This window comes from Mus caroli, unplaced genomic scaffold, assembly GCF_978045245.1.
Source record: "Mus caroli unplaced genomic scaffold, Mus_caroli_1 scaffold_15, whole genome shotgun sequence".
Lineage (NCBI taxonomy): Eukaryota > Metazoa > Chordata > Mammalia > Rodentia > Muridae > Mus > Mus caroli.
This window is the reverse complement of record NW_028227270.1, coordinates 89,294,605-89,309,202: the sequence shown is the minus strand read 5'-3', so window position 1 is coordinate 89,309,202 and position 14,598 is coordinate 89,294,605. Positions and strand designations below refer to the sequence as shown.

The 14,598-nt window shown below is 46.3% G+C and overlaps 1 non-coding gene across 1 annotated transcript; it reads left to right on the top strand.

The window, feature by feature from the left end:
* Window positions 1-4,448: 4,448 nt before the first annotated feature.
* On the top strand, window positions 4,449-4,595 carry LOC115029128 (small nucleolar RNA SNORA48). The gene has a single exon (XR_003834699.1). It is a non-coding gene; the product is annotated as a small nucleolar RNA SNORA48 (small nucleolar RNA).
* Window positions 4,596-14,598: the final 10,003 nt, after the last annotated feature.

Genomic DNA, 14,598 nt, shown 5'->3' with positions numbered 1-14,598 from the left:
GAATGAGAATGGCCCCCACGGGCTCAGATGTTTGAGTACTTGGTCCCAGTTGCTGGAACTGTGGAGGAAGGGTTAGGGGGCAGAACCTTATTGGAGAAGAAATGTCACTGGGAGTGGAATTTGAGGTTTCAAAAGCCTGTGATCTTCCCAGTTATCTCTTTCTCTGCTTCATGCTGTGGACCAAATACTTCCCAGGTGCCCTTCCTACCTGCTTGCTCCAGGCTCCACACACCATGGCGTTCCTGTCCTCTAACCCCTGAAAGCGTAAGCCTCAATTAAGCCATTTCTTCCATGTGTTGCCTCACCTTGACCATGGTGTCATATCACAGCAAGAGAAAGTAACTAAGATATCTATTGAGTCATTGTTTACAGAAAAACAGGCCACGATGAAAGAATCGGTCTATTGCAGCAGTTCGCAGCAACCTTAAGGTCTCCATCTCCTGGGGTCACATTTCAGGTATTTACATTATGATTAGCTACAGTAACAAAATTAGAGTTACTAAGTAGCAACGAAATAATTTTATGGTTAGGGGTCACCACAACACAAGGAACTGTATCACAGGGTTGTAGCATTACAAAGGGCGAGCACCATTGGTTTAAAGGGAACTCTGTAAATCAGCCTTGGTGTTTCCACCCGGTGGAATCCTGGCAGCTTTAAAAGTGCGGTTCCTATGTACAAAGAGGACATCAAGAGGTTTCAATTTTAAATGAAAAACCAAGGCTGGTTGAATCAATTGTGAAAAGAAGCAATTTCAGAATTTTTATTATTTACTTTTAATGATTTCATTCATTCTCTGAAGCATTCATATCTGTATACAAAAAAATGAAAGATCTTTAGTGTTTATTTCTGTAATGGAAGCATGGGCTTCACTACTGATCAAAATCTTTTACTAAGGGTGAGGTTGGACTTTGATAAAGTCATCTTATTGTCTACCTTATTTTCTCTTTTTCCTATTTAAATCATGTGGTTTACCTCTTTAGATAAGAAAATATAATTTTAAAAAGTCCTTAAGAGTGTTTTCTGACTTTTAAATAAAGGGGGAATTGCTACCACCACCACCACTACTACAGTTTGGAATATTTTTGAGACAGGGTTTCTCTGTGTAGCCCTAGATATCCTGGAACTCTGTAGATAAGACTGGCCCTGAGCTCACAGAGATCCACCTATCCCTGCCTCCCAGGCTTTGGGAACAAAGGTGTGTGCTACCACTCCCTGGTAGGATTTATTAAATGCTAATGATGCTTACCTTGGAGGTTATTTTATTGGTTGTGTGAGCAAAAAGTTGATTTTTCACCATCCTATAAGCCATCCTTTCAATTTTGCATGACAATGAGCCACCTGGTCCAGGGGAAGAGCTGTGCTCAGAAATTCAGGGCTGGAAACGCAGGCTTTTCTTCAAGGTATCCCACTGGCTTTGTCGTTTGAGTTTGCTTGTGGGAAACAGCACCGCTCTCCTTCCTGAAGCCTCTGAGCAATCCTCATCTCAGACAAACGGAATCACCTTCCCAGATCATTCATAAACAAAAACAGAGGGGAGAGAACCCACAACGCAGGAGGGCTGGCTTTGGTCCAGTAAGGGGGGAGGGGAGCATTGCTCCATTCGAGACACACCCGAAACACATCCACGCCCTCCGAGCCACCCACATGCAGACAGCCACACGAGTTCTGTTGTTGAGAAAGCAGTTTCTGTGTCTCTCCAGTGCCTACAAGGTATGTGGTGGAGCTCCAGCATCAGCTGGAAACCCACTGCCATCTCCCAGGTTCTACAGAACCCAATTGACCATCCAGACAGTATCTCTGCACTGCTCTCCTTCCATACAGGTGACATTTTAGTGAGGGAAGCTGGGATAAGCTGTTAGTGACTCCTCACATGGGGACCTCTTGCTGTGTGCTTACATGCTTATAGTAAGATACAAGCATGGGACTTTAGAGAGAATAAAAAAATGCAATGCATTCTCCACACAAGGGGCAGTTCATAGACAGAAGGTGCATTTTTCAGGGGGTCACAACCTGGCTATAGGAGAAGGCACCATTGTAGATATGTGGTGGAGTTAGCCTCATACACTTGACCATTCACACCGGGCTGTGGCTGGCTGGATGCCTAGCAGAGCCCTATAAGAATGTGGTTGTGAGAAATCCCCAGGACTGGCTCTTCCTTGTTCTGCCCTAGGTTAAGTCATTCTGTACATTCTCCATTCCCAGTGAGAGTTCAAATCAATCAGCCTGACTCCCCAGAACCAGAGCCCTTGATAACTTAGTTCATCCACGCAGCACCCTGTTTTCCAGGAGACTGGAGACTGGCAGCTATTCTCAGACACACACTGCTCAGAGACAACTCCTGTGGCCTTAAAGGTATGGGGTGGTGGAGGTGACAGAGGGCAGTTGCTGCTTGCATGAGCATTTGCTCCAATGTTGTATGCCTTCTTCCTTCATTTTGCCTTCAAGGCTCACTGGTCCCCACCAGAATGAAACACAGGTCCCTGGTAATGAGACACGGGCACCCTCACTCTGGGTCCACCTCTTCCAGTAACAACAGAGTTGTGGAATGGAGCCCACACCACCACTGTGTCCTTCCAGCTCCTTCTCCCGCTCTGACTTGGCATCCCTCCCTGTCAGAACCTGGAAGAATGGTGTCTTTGTTGGTGTGAAAAAATTACTACCGGCTGTGAAGCTCTGCCCCTCAGACTTCCTCCCTCCTGCTATATAGAACCACACAGCCATCATCTGTTGCGCATGGAAGAATGAACCTTCACCACAGTTTGCGTGGCCAAACTGAGAAGTGTGTCCATATGTGAGAGTGTGTGGAGGTGAGGCGGGTTAGGAATGGGCGTGTGTGTGTGTGTGTGTGTGTGTGTGTGTTAGGTGAGTTTGTATGAGCATGTAAGTGAGCCTGTGGAAACTGTATGATTGTGTATGAGAGAGTGTGTATATGAGGGGGGGGAGAAAGAGAGAGACTGTGAGGGAGGAAATCTTCATTAATTAGTCAGACTTTGAATTCATGATCATCTGAAGCCACCAATTTAAATGAATACTATTTTTCCTCAGTTCAAGAAAGACTTTATAACTCTGGTCGAAAGTCTACAGGAACATTTACCGTTAGGCAGACATGACTTAGCACCAGACAAGAAAGGTTTCAACAGCAACATCAACAACAACAACAAAACCAGGGAATTATGAGCAAGTGAAGAAATTATCTGGGGATCGAAGCTCCCCAGTTTCTTGCTCAGGACCTGGTTGCTCCGTTCATGGTGGCCACGAAGATTCCTGTGTTCACTCAGGCTTAGTCCCCTGCAGTCAGTGAACTTGGCCCATCTGGCTTGGTGGCTGTAACATTATGTCCCATTGACGATGTATGTGAGCTCATGTGAAGTGACCTTTGTGCAAATGCAATGTAAACCAAGCTGTACAGGAAACGCTGTAGACACCAGTCCTTTCCACACAGGTTCCCCTGAAGTCGTTCTTCCTACAAAATGCAAACATAGTTAGGAGTGTGGTTCATGTGAAGTCCCAGAGCATTTCCAAGACTGAAGTGGGGGAACTGCAGACTTTCTAGGTATTCCATGATGCCACACTGTGTGTGAGTGTGTAAACAAAGCCAGAAGGCGCTGGCCACAGACTGGATCGTTTCTCTTCACTTTTCATGCGTCACCACTTCCCCAGTGACAGAAGTGACTCCAAGCGCACTCTGTTTCACCAAGGAGGTGACTGCCCTTTACTCGTTTAGCTCTTCATCATTTGCTTAATAAACATCTACCATCTGTTCTGAGCTCAGAAGGACAGTGATGAGTCAGAAAGAGATGCAGGGCTGGAGAGATGGCTCAGGGTTTGAGAACCCTTGCTTCTCTTGCACAGGACCAGGTTCAGTTTCCAGCACCCACATGGAGATTCCCAAATGCCTGTAAGTCCAGGGATGCCTTTCTTGACCGACCCCCAAGGTCACCAAGCACTCACATGGTGCACATGAATACACGGAAGGCAAAATACTCAAATACATTAAAGTGTGATACTAAGACTCAGATGTCTGACTTATGAATATGTGAGCTGGATTTCCCAGACCACTGCTGTGGGCTGACACTGCAATGGGGCTACAGTTTCATTTAATCCCCAGCAATTATAGCCAATTCTTTAAAATTAAATAAATAAAAAAACTCTCTGTTCCAAAGACTTCTTGAAAATCAGTTATTGTGCTCAGAGTCTGGCACAGGGTGGGAATGGAGAAACAGCAGCCATCATTGACACTACTAAGTGCGAACCCTTTGTTTCAATGTGGGCAGAAAGGAAATCTCGTTCATCTCGTTCACAAGGCCCCCGAGTCCTCAGCAGAGTGCCTGGCATGCACTGGACATTTGATAACAACACTATCATAGGTTTTCATGCACAGAGATGACTGATACCAAGTGTCAAACCTAACAAACTATAAGAGGGACATTAAGAATCTGTAACTCCTTGCCCTCAGCAATGGGCAAAGAGACACCTTGGTGGTGGTGGTAGTGTTCTTATATCAGTCGGGGGCAGAGCAGATGGCAGACCTTTGCTCATTCTAACTTGACACCTGCCTTGGTGGCCAAAGCTGTTTTATGCCTAGGATACTTAGAACACAAGAGAAGAGGAGCAGCCTGAGTGTTATGAAGAGAGATGGAACTGGGCCCTTGAGGTGGAAAGGAGCAGCCTATAATGAGTGGCTATCCCCACAACTTGGGGCTATGGTGAGGTCCCAACCTGAGTTGCCACTGAGAGCCAAGTCTGGGGCTATGCAGTGTCAGGGCTCAGTGCCGATGTCTGTGGTCACTGGACACTGGAGAACATGGTGATGTCCCTGGTCAGGGCAGTCAGAGAAACCCTGTCTCAAAGAAGAAAGGAAGGAAGGAAGGAAGGAAGGAAGGAAGGAAGGAAGGAAGGAAGGAAGGAAGGAAGGGAGGGAGGGAGGGAGGGAGGGAGGGAGGGAGGGAGGGAGGGAGGGAGGGAGGGAGGGAGGGAGGGACCCTCTCCCACTTTCCTTTAAGTGTGTGGGAGGGAGGGAGGGAGGGAGGGGGGAGGGGGGAAGGAGGCAGGGGGGAGGGAGGGAGAGGGAAGGGAGGGGGAGGGAGGAAGGAAGGAAGGAAGGAAGGAAGGAAGGAAGGAAGGAAGGAAGGAAGGAAGGAAGGAAGGAAGGAAAAAGAAAAGAGAAGGGAAAAGAAAAGAAAAAAACAAAACAAGCCAGGACCAGTCAAGCATGGAGGGGAACGTTCAAAACCATGAGGCAAAATAATCTTTCATTGCATGTGAGGGTGTGTCTCTCTGTCTGTGAGGTATGTATGTAAGATTTCCATGCATGTGAGCATGTGTCTCTCTGTCCATGTGGTATGTATGTAAGATTTCCGTGCATGTCAGGGGATATGCATGCACATAGTTGCATATAGATGCCAGGGGAGGGCTTTGGATATCTGATTTGATCACTCTCTACCTTGTTCTTTGGATCTGGAACAAAGCTGGCAGCAGTCCTCCTGTCTCAAACCCCCATAGTTCTAGGGTTACATGCACATGTACACACATGACCATGCCTAACTTTTCATGTGGGTTCTAAAGATTTAAACCCATGGAGACATCTCCCTATGTATATATGCAAGTGTGCATGTGCACATGTGTATGTGTACATGTGTGTATGCGTGTGCATGCATGTGTGTATGTGTATATGTATGTGTGTGCATGTTTGTGTGTGTGAAGAAAGGCTCTCACTGTGTAGATCAGACTCATCTTCAGCTTGTGCTCATCCTGCCTCAGCTTCCTGGGTACTGTGAGTGCCAGCTTGTGCCACTGTGTAGACTCAGCTTCTTCTTTCGATGATGATTCTCTTGAGTGTTAATTATAGAAAGGCAAGTTTATTAATGCACCTTATGTATACTGTACCAGACAATCCCTAACAGGGGGTTCCTAAAAAGGGACCCTCTCCCACTTTCCTTTAAGTGTGTGACTCTCTAGTAGGTCTATCATGCTTCAGGGTAGACCCTACATCCAAGGGTATTTGGGCAGCACAAACAGGAATTGATGGGTTCAAAACAAAAAGGACAGGGATGCTGGTGGGTAAGGGTGTGGGGATCGATCTGGGAGGAGCAGGAGTGATTATACTGAAGCACATCGTAGGAAGTTCACAAGTAATTAATTAAAATATTTGTCTTTTAAAAGGGAATTCCCCCTCGTGAAAGGCCGCTTTTGAGCAGTTCTTAAGGATGTCATCATATGTTCTTTCTGCATGCTATGCTGTCTATTCAAGGAAAGTAAAAGAAGGGAGAGTGAGGTGGGCAGCTACTAACCTCGTATCTATGCCCCTTTGGCTCAACGGGGTTCAAAGACAGGTGAATTTCAGCCAAGGTACCTCTCCAAATATTTGCTTTTGGTAACTGAAGTTTAGATGATTATCGATGCCATGAAAAACAAAATCAAAGGGAAGTTACCGTGAGTCCCGAATGTGGCAGCTCAGCAGCTCTGCTCTTGGCATGACCCCGACCGACCGATCACAGCTCTGCTCAGTGGCGGTTCTGCATGAGCCTCTTGTGAAATCGCCTGTGAGAGAGCAACAGCGGCCATTTCAGAACCTCAGAACCAGGAAGCCATTCCCTGGAAGAACAGAGGGAGTCTCAGTGCAGTTGCCCCAGATGAGGGGAGAGAAGTTTCCAGTTTCCAAAGAACTGTTGCCCTGCCCCGCCCTCTGCATCTCTCTGTGGGAGCCACGACCCAGTCCACACCCCACAGGCAGTGCCTCAGCACAGACAGTTCTTGTGTTCGGTCTCAAATGACCTCAAAGGCTCACGTGGTCTTCAGATGGCACGCTCTCAAAGAGGATATCGGGAACCTAGGTCTCCTCCTCCTCCGGCTCCCCCTCCCCCTTCCTCTTCCTCTGTTTATTCTCTTTGTTCCACCACCACAGTTCCAGAGGTAGCAGGGGCGACCAGCAGTGGACTGGAATTTCCAATAACTTAAACTAAAATAAACTCCATCCCCTTAGGTTGCCCATCATCTTAGGTAGCAGCTACGGACACATAAAGCTCACTAAAACCCACTGTGCACACTGTACCTTGCCACTCCTCGTCACAAGGATTCCCTAAAGGAGTCCGGAGAACACTGACACCCGATGTCATCCCATGGCTCCGTCTGTGTGGGACTAAGTGAGCTTTAATACGTGTTTCTGCTCAGGGCTATGTCATAGCAGAGGGTTCACTTTACTCTGCAGAGCTCCACATTTAAGCTCCCAGAGAACTCTTCTTTCCGGGATTTTACGGAAATCTTTCTAGGTGATGGTGCCATAGACTGGGAGCTTTACAGCCTCGAGGCTAAAATTCTCAATAAAATTTCCTTAATACAAAAATATGAAAAAGATGCCTGAAAGTTCTTTTACTTAAAATCTCTGAGCAGTATATCTCAAGGGACAGAAATACTTGCAGCTACTTATTCCTAGTACATTGGATATACTCACCTTCATAATTCATTGATGATGAAATTCTCTTCCTGAGGACATCCCTAAACCCTGTCATTGTGACTGGTTAAAGACCAGTCATGCCTAGACTCGCAGAAGGTTTTAACTGTGTGGGAAGCTAAAGCCAGGGAGAAACACCACTGTTCAAGGATGAGATGGGACAAGAGCTGTTTCAAAACCACTTGTTTATTGGAAATAAAACTATGGAAATGCAGTTAATTTTAAAAAATGTTTCATGCTGGATAGGATATAACATTAAATGGCAGGCAGATTCCCTACTGTCCGTAGCCAACCAGCCTTCAAAATGCAGGCTGGCATTAGCGATATGTTGTGAGTTAATTTATGCTGGCATTACCAATGTGAGTTTTCATCACTCATTGGGTTTTGTTGTTTTGTTGGGGTTTTTTTGTTTGTTTTTTACAGGTACCTTATTCACTCAGATTTATTTCTTACTCCGAAATAGAAGTTTATTCTGTATTCACAGTTGGTTATGGACTCATGGCAGGACAGTGAAAATCTGCAGAGTGTGGCCCCAACGGAACCCACCCACACCCTGCCGTCTTTCAGCTCTCAGACAGTCTCTAGCTCGGGTCCTTTTCACTCAATAAACCACTGGTTCAGCTTTCACTGTTTCAGCAGCCCCCACGTGTCCCCCCTGAAGCCCCTCTAATGTTTGTGAGCGTGTGGGAGGAGCCTATGGAAAGACTAGTTTGTTATAGAAGCTATATCAAGAGGGCCAGAGCAGCCCAGCAGTTAAAACAAAACAACAACAACAACAACAACGACGAACCCCTTTGCTTACCATCAGCAGTGCCTTGTGTTCTATCCCAAGCTTGACAAAAGAGAATGACCGTCATCCTGTCATGGCTTACAGACTTGCAGCTATGAGCTCATGTCTGTGGGCAAACAGCACATGGCAAAGAAGAAGTCTTCAAATGACACCGCACAGGACAAGGTCACACTCTGATTGGTTGATGACAGTGTGAGCATGTGCTTGAAGGAGCCTAACACTGTACCTCTCCTCAGAACAACCATTCTGTGAGGAGGTCTCTTTCATCCCCAGAGGTGAACCCCAAATTCCCCCAGATCCCAGAAAGTTCAGCTAGCACCAAACTGTGTATGTGGCAATGGCCTGACACTTAAGAGAAAGCTTAACTTGCAAATTATATCTGGTAAGAAAGAAGGCCAATAATACAACAGACTGATTATAAGAACATAGCATAACAAATGTCATTAAAACCTTATGAAGTGCTACTTTCTGGAAATTTCTATGTGATTTTTTTTCCCCAGAGCATCATTTTCCTAGGGATACTGAGGCAGTGGAAATCGAGGCCCTGGATCAGGGAGGGGCGTGGCCTATCTTTGATACTTCAGGTTCAGTTTGTAACTGATGATTAAGGTCTAAACTGAGAGTTTCCAGGTTCTTGGCATCTTATTCAAGTGAAATAAGTCTACAAATAGTGCAAAATAGAAAAGAAAAAAAGAAAGAAAAACTTTATTTTAAAAGTAACAGTAGCACAGATCAGAGAGAAGCCATTGTGAGTGGTAGCAGACCTCGGGGATGAGAGTACTCAAAGGCCCTGATTTGTGCTTCTTCATGTGGTTTCGTTAAAAGAGAGAGAAGTTTGGTTGCTACAGGCGTAGTGTGGGTGGTTCTCTTACTGTGATTGATAGGTTTGGATCATGTAAGTAAGCCTTGTCTCTCTGCACATGTCCCTTCCAATCATGTATCTGACTTTAATCATATTAATCCCAATTATGCATAGGCATAAGGTGGTAAGATAGGGAACTCTCCCTAAAAGTTCACTCTGAGGACAGTGTGTCTTATTGCATATGCACCCAAAACCAGTCTAAGTCTAATGGCCCTCCTGCCTCCCATACCCAGCTGTGTTCTGAAATACATTTGAATAGAAACTATTATGAAAAGAGAGTTTTTAAACAGTGATTAGGAAGAAAGATTTGTCCCACTTTTCTGAGGGGGATGTGTGTGCAGCCCAGTGAAGATGGGATGCTGGGTTGCTAAGTGTGCTGTCAGGGGGATGTATGTGCAGACTGTTGCTAAGTGTGCTGTCAGGGGGATGTATGTGCAGACTGTTGCTAAGTGTGCTGTCAGGGGGATGTATGTGCAGACTGTTGCTAAGTGTGCTGTCAGGGGGATGTATGTGCAGACTGTTGCTAAGTGTGCTGTCAGGGGGATGTATGTGCAGACTGTTGCTGTCAGAAGTTGTGTCCTGCTTAGTGGTTTGTCAACTTGGGACAAAGTAGCTGACTGAGAAGAGGAACCTTAGTTAAGACAATGACTCCATTGCTAGTAGGTAAGTCTGTAGTGCACTTTCTTGATTAATGATTGATATGGGAGGGCCCAGGCCATCGTGGGCAGTGCCATCTCTGGGCAGGTGGTCTTGGGATATATTAGAAAGCAAACAATGCCCAGCACTTGTGAGGCAGGGGCAGGTGGATCTCTGTGAGTCCCAGGCCAGTCTGGTCTATATAATGAGTTCCAGGACAGCCAGGACCACATAGTGAGACACTGTCTGAAAAGAACACAAAAACAAAGAAGGAAGCAAAGAAAAGAAAGAAAGAGAGAGAGAGAAGAAGAAGAAGAAGAAGAAGAAGAAGAAGGAGGAGGAGGAGGAGGAGGAGGAGGAGGAGGAGGAGGAGGAGGAGGAGGAGGAGGAGGAGGAGGAAGGAAAGAAGGAAGGAAGGAAGGAAGGAAGGAAGGAAGGAAGGAAGGAAGGAAGGAAGGAAGGAAGGAAGGAAGGACTGGAGATGGAGAGATGACTCAATGGTTAAGAGCACTGGCTGCTCTTCCAGACGTCCTGAGTTCAATTCTCATCACCCACACAGTGGATCCGATGCCCTTTTCTGACATGCAGGTGTGCATGCAGCTAGAAGCACTCATATACATAAAAATAAATAAATAAATTTTAAGAAAATAAAACAATCCCCGAATGCCAGCCAGGGAGCAACACTCCTCTGTGGCCTTTACTTCAGTTCCTGCTGCCAAGTTTCTGCCTTGAGTTCCTGCCCTGACTTCCTTCATATGGGTTTTTATGAGTTTGTGTTTTCCCTCCATATATGTCTGTGTACAACATGCATGTGCGATGTCTGCAGAGGCCAGAAGAGGGTATCAGCTCCCTGCAGCTGGAGTCACAGGTAGTTGGTTGTGAGCCAAAGCCATCTGGAGACTTCTAGAGACTCAAACCCGAGTCCTCTAGAAAAGAAGTCAGTGGTCTTAACCACAGAGCTGCCTCTCCAGCACCTAGTTCATAAATTTTAAATAAAAATTTTATAAACTTCTGGTTGGTTGGTTGGTTGGTTGGTTTTGTTTTTTAAAGAGAAGGTTTCTCTGTGTAGCCTTGGATGTCCTAGAACTTGTTCTGTAGACCAGGCTGGTCTCCACCTCAAAAGTCTGGCTGTCTCTACTTCCTAAGTCCTGGGATTAAAACCATGAGCCTTTACGTTGTATACATTATGTATTATATTAATGTTATATGTTCTATTAGAGATGCATGTGGTTGTAATTGTTCTATTGATGATCCAGTGCTGTTGTTCAGTTATAATTTGTGGTACTTATCATTAGAATGCACACACAGGAGGAAACTGCAGAGGTGGGTTTAGTTTACCTTAATTTCCAGTATTCTTGGCTTGGAGTATGTCCCTTCTAGAGAGAAGAGAGGAGGGCTATACAGGTGGAATTTCAAACAACTGCACCAAATGTTTTCACCTTGTAACTTCGCTCATTGTTCTAGTGACTATGGTGGCTTATATGTATAGTCTCAAAACTTAGGTGGTAGGGGCAGGAGGATCAGGCGTTCAAAGTTCTCCTCAGCTACATAGAAAGTTCAAGACTAGCCTGAGCTACATGTATCTCTCTCTAGTACTATCTAAGTAACCAACTAGATAAAATTACTCTAGCTCAGTGGTTTTCAGTCTATGGGTTGCAACCACATCAGGGTCACATATCAGATATCCTGCATATCAGATATTTACATTATGAATCATAACAGTAGGAGAATTACAATTATGAAGTAGCAACAAAGTAATTTTATGATTGGGGCTCATCATAATATAAGGGACTGTATTAAAGGATAACAGCGTTAGGAAAGTTGAGAACCACTGATCTAGCTGGTCATGAGATTCACATCCATATGCCATGGATTGTCTCAGCTGTGTCCCCCACAGATATTGGTTGAGCATGGCTTTGGTGGACTTCAAAGAGATCTCTCTAAGACAAGGGTGTTGCCTAATCACAATGATGCCTCCTCCTACTGCCATTTGGCCATCTTAGAATTCCACAGGTACCAAAGTGGCCCATGGTTAAGGAAAAAAAAAATTACTCCCATGGTGCCAGCATGATTCCCTGTCCCTGCACGCAGGGAGTCAAAAATAAAACACCCCAGCGACATTGATCTGATGCCATCTTTTAAAGAAGAAAGAAAAGAAGCCTGCGTCTAGACTTAGCCTGAAAACACAAGGGTACGGCCAAGTCAGCATGATTATTAAGTATACACACTGGAAAATCCATAACACACACAGAGAGAGAGAGAGAGAGAGAGAGAGAGAGAGCACCTAAAGTTCCCACCCCCAGCCCCCAGGTGCAGCATGCATATTACATGACGTGATAACTCTGCAGCTCTAGAGAGATACATTTGTAGATTGAAATAACACATTTTTCCTTTGAACTGATGAAAAGAACCCTGGGCGATTTTGAAGGCTGGGCTGGGTGTTTGGAAGAGTGAAGTAATTCACAAGAGGTTTCGCTAGGCTTGTGCAAATACACCATGGCTGGCCAGAGACGAAAACAGATGCAAAACCAGGCTCCTTGGCTTCGTGGGCTTAAGGAGGAGCTTTTGGTCCTTGGGTGAGTTGTCTGGAAGCCCTGCAGAGGCTGTGTCCACCCACAGATGCTCCATGGTCACCGGGCAGCTGGGCTCACCAGGCCTGTTTGTGAAGTACATATGCCAAACCAAAGAAACTCCGGAGCCTGCTGCCTGTGGAACAGAGTCACAGGTAAGTGCTTGGAGCCTGTCCTCACCACTCCTGACAGCTGCAGGGCAGAGCTGGGAGCAACTTCTGCTCAGCAGAGAAAGGAGAGGCGCAAGGACTGTGGCGGGGTGTCCTTTGGAGTTTTAACAATAGCAGATCTCTAGGACTAGATTGTCAGAAAAGTAAGACTCCCCTGATTTCATTGGTCTTTTTCCCCTATCCTTGTCCTTTACCTCTGCAGCAGAGGGTTGTATACAATGTTTGAAGGACTCTTGGAAGTGGATGCAGATTGTACCTCGTGTGTGTGTGTGTGTGTGTGTGTGTGCGTTCACGCTTTTTAAAGTTCTTTTTTATTTTATTGTCTTTGAAAAATAGCTGGGGGTGGAGAGAGGTTAACTCGGGGCGGGGGGGCAGGTTAAGAGCACTTGATGCTCTCACAGAGGGACCCAGGTTAGAGTCCCAGCACCCACGAGGTGGTTCATAACCAACCACCTGTGACTCCAGATCCATGGGATCTGACACCTTATGGTCTCCCCAGGCACCTGCATGTATGCTGTGCACTTACAGACATATAAACTCAAACTCGAGAAAGGAACATTTCACTCAGGATGTGCACGTTGCATTATGAATTAAATAGCAGGGCTCAAGGGTGAGGGAAGGGGCTGTGCTGTGGCTAAGACACAGCACTCACCCAGTTGTACCAGGCCCTGGGTTCCAGCTCCTCCAGGAAAAGGTAGTCTTCGATAATTTCCCTTCCTAAAAATGACAGGAAGGAAAGCTTCCCGCTTCCTCTTTCAGAAAGGCACCTCCCTCATGAAAGCTGGAGGAATGCCCTTTGTGGCTGGGGCCCCTAGCGTTCCTGACAGACTGTGCTGTGAGGAGCCACAACCCCAGGGAGAGAGTGTGTTCTCCGTGCTCACACAGTTCGAAGCCCACCACGGCCTTTAGGAAACCCCTGGCACCTTGTTGTGACACCTGCCTCCCAGGTGAAGAGCGATTTCAGCCCTGGCCACATTTTATCAGGCCGGGTCTCATGTTCTGCAGGCTCACCTAGCTGCATCCTACCTACCTATCTCCATCTGCAATTCAGAGTTTTCCAATACCCTGACCAACTACCAAGACAACCAAGGTAAAACCTTGTATCCAGAACCCGGAAATCAACTAAATTCTGGTCCTCTAGGCTGGGTGTAACTCAGTGATAGCATCTTTGTGTCCATGGGGCCCTGGATCCTGGAATGAATAGGAGGAGGGACAGAAACTAGGGAGGGAGGAAGTCAGCCTTCTCACAGGAGGGACTAAATTAGGTATGTTTGTCTAGCCCCCCCAACCAATGCAACAGTTTCCAAAGCCACAGCCAACCCAAGGTCTCACTGCCCAATACCTGTCCACTTAGGCAGCAGTGGCCTTCCTGTCCAGTGTTGTGTGTCTTATGGCAATGTTGGGGACAAAAGGGACGACCTCTGGTTGAATACTCCCTAACACCCAACAGTAGGGATGCTCAGGAAGTGTTCTTGGGGACTTGGGGTGAAGAGGCCTGTGATGGTTTGTACATGCTTGGCTCAGGGATTGGCACTTTTAAGAGGTGTGGCCTTGTTGGAGTAGGCATGGCACTATGGGAGTGGGCTTTAAGACCCTCATCCTATCTGCTTGGAAGCCAGTCTTCTCCTAGCAGCCTTCAGATGGAGATGTAGAACTCTCAGCTTCTCCTACACCATGCCTACCTGGATGCTGTCTTGATGATAATGGACTGAACCTCTGAACCTATAAGCCAGCCCCAAGTAAATGGTGTCCTTTATAAGAGTTGCCTTGGTCATGGTGTCTGTTCACAGCAGTAAAACCCTAACTAAGGCAGTATCAGGGACTGGGGTGTTGCTGTGATAGGCCTAACCATATTTTTGTTTGGAAGAATGTGGATTTGGGGACTTTGAATTTGCAAACTCATGGAATGCTGTAAGTGGGGGTTAATGAGCCATCCTAGAGGGAATATGGAAGACAGTGGTGCTGAGGGTGATTTGACCTGTGTAGGCCTGTTGGCCCAAGCTGTTTCAATGGAGAAGAATGCTAGTGTGTGGCCTAGAGACTGTTTTGTGATATTTTGGTGGAAAAAAAAAAAAGGCGCCTTTCCCCACTGCTCCAAGAGTCTGCCTGAGGCTAAGGC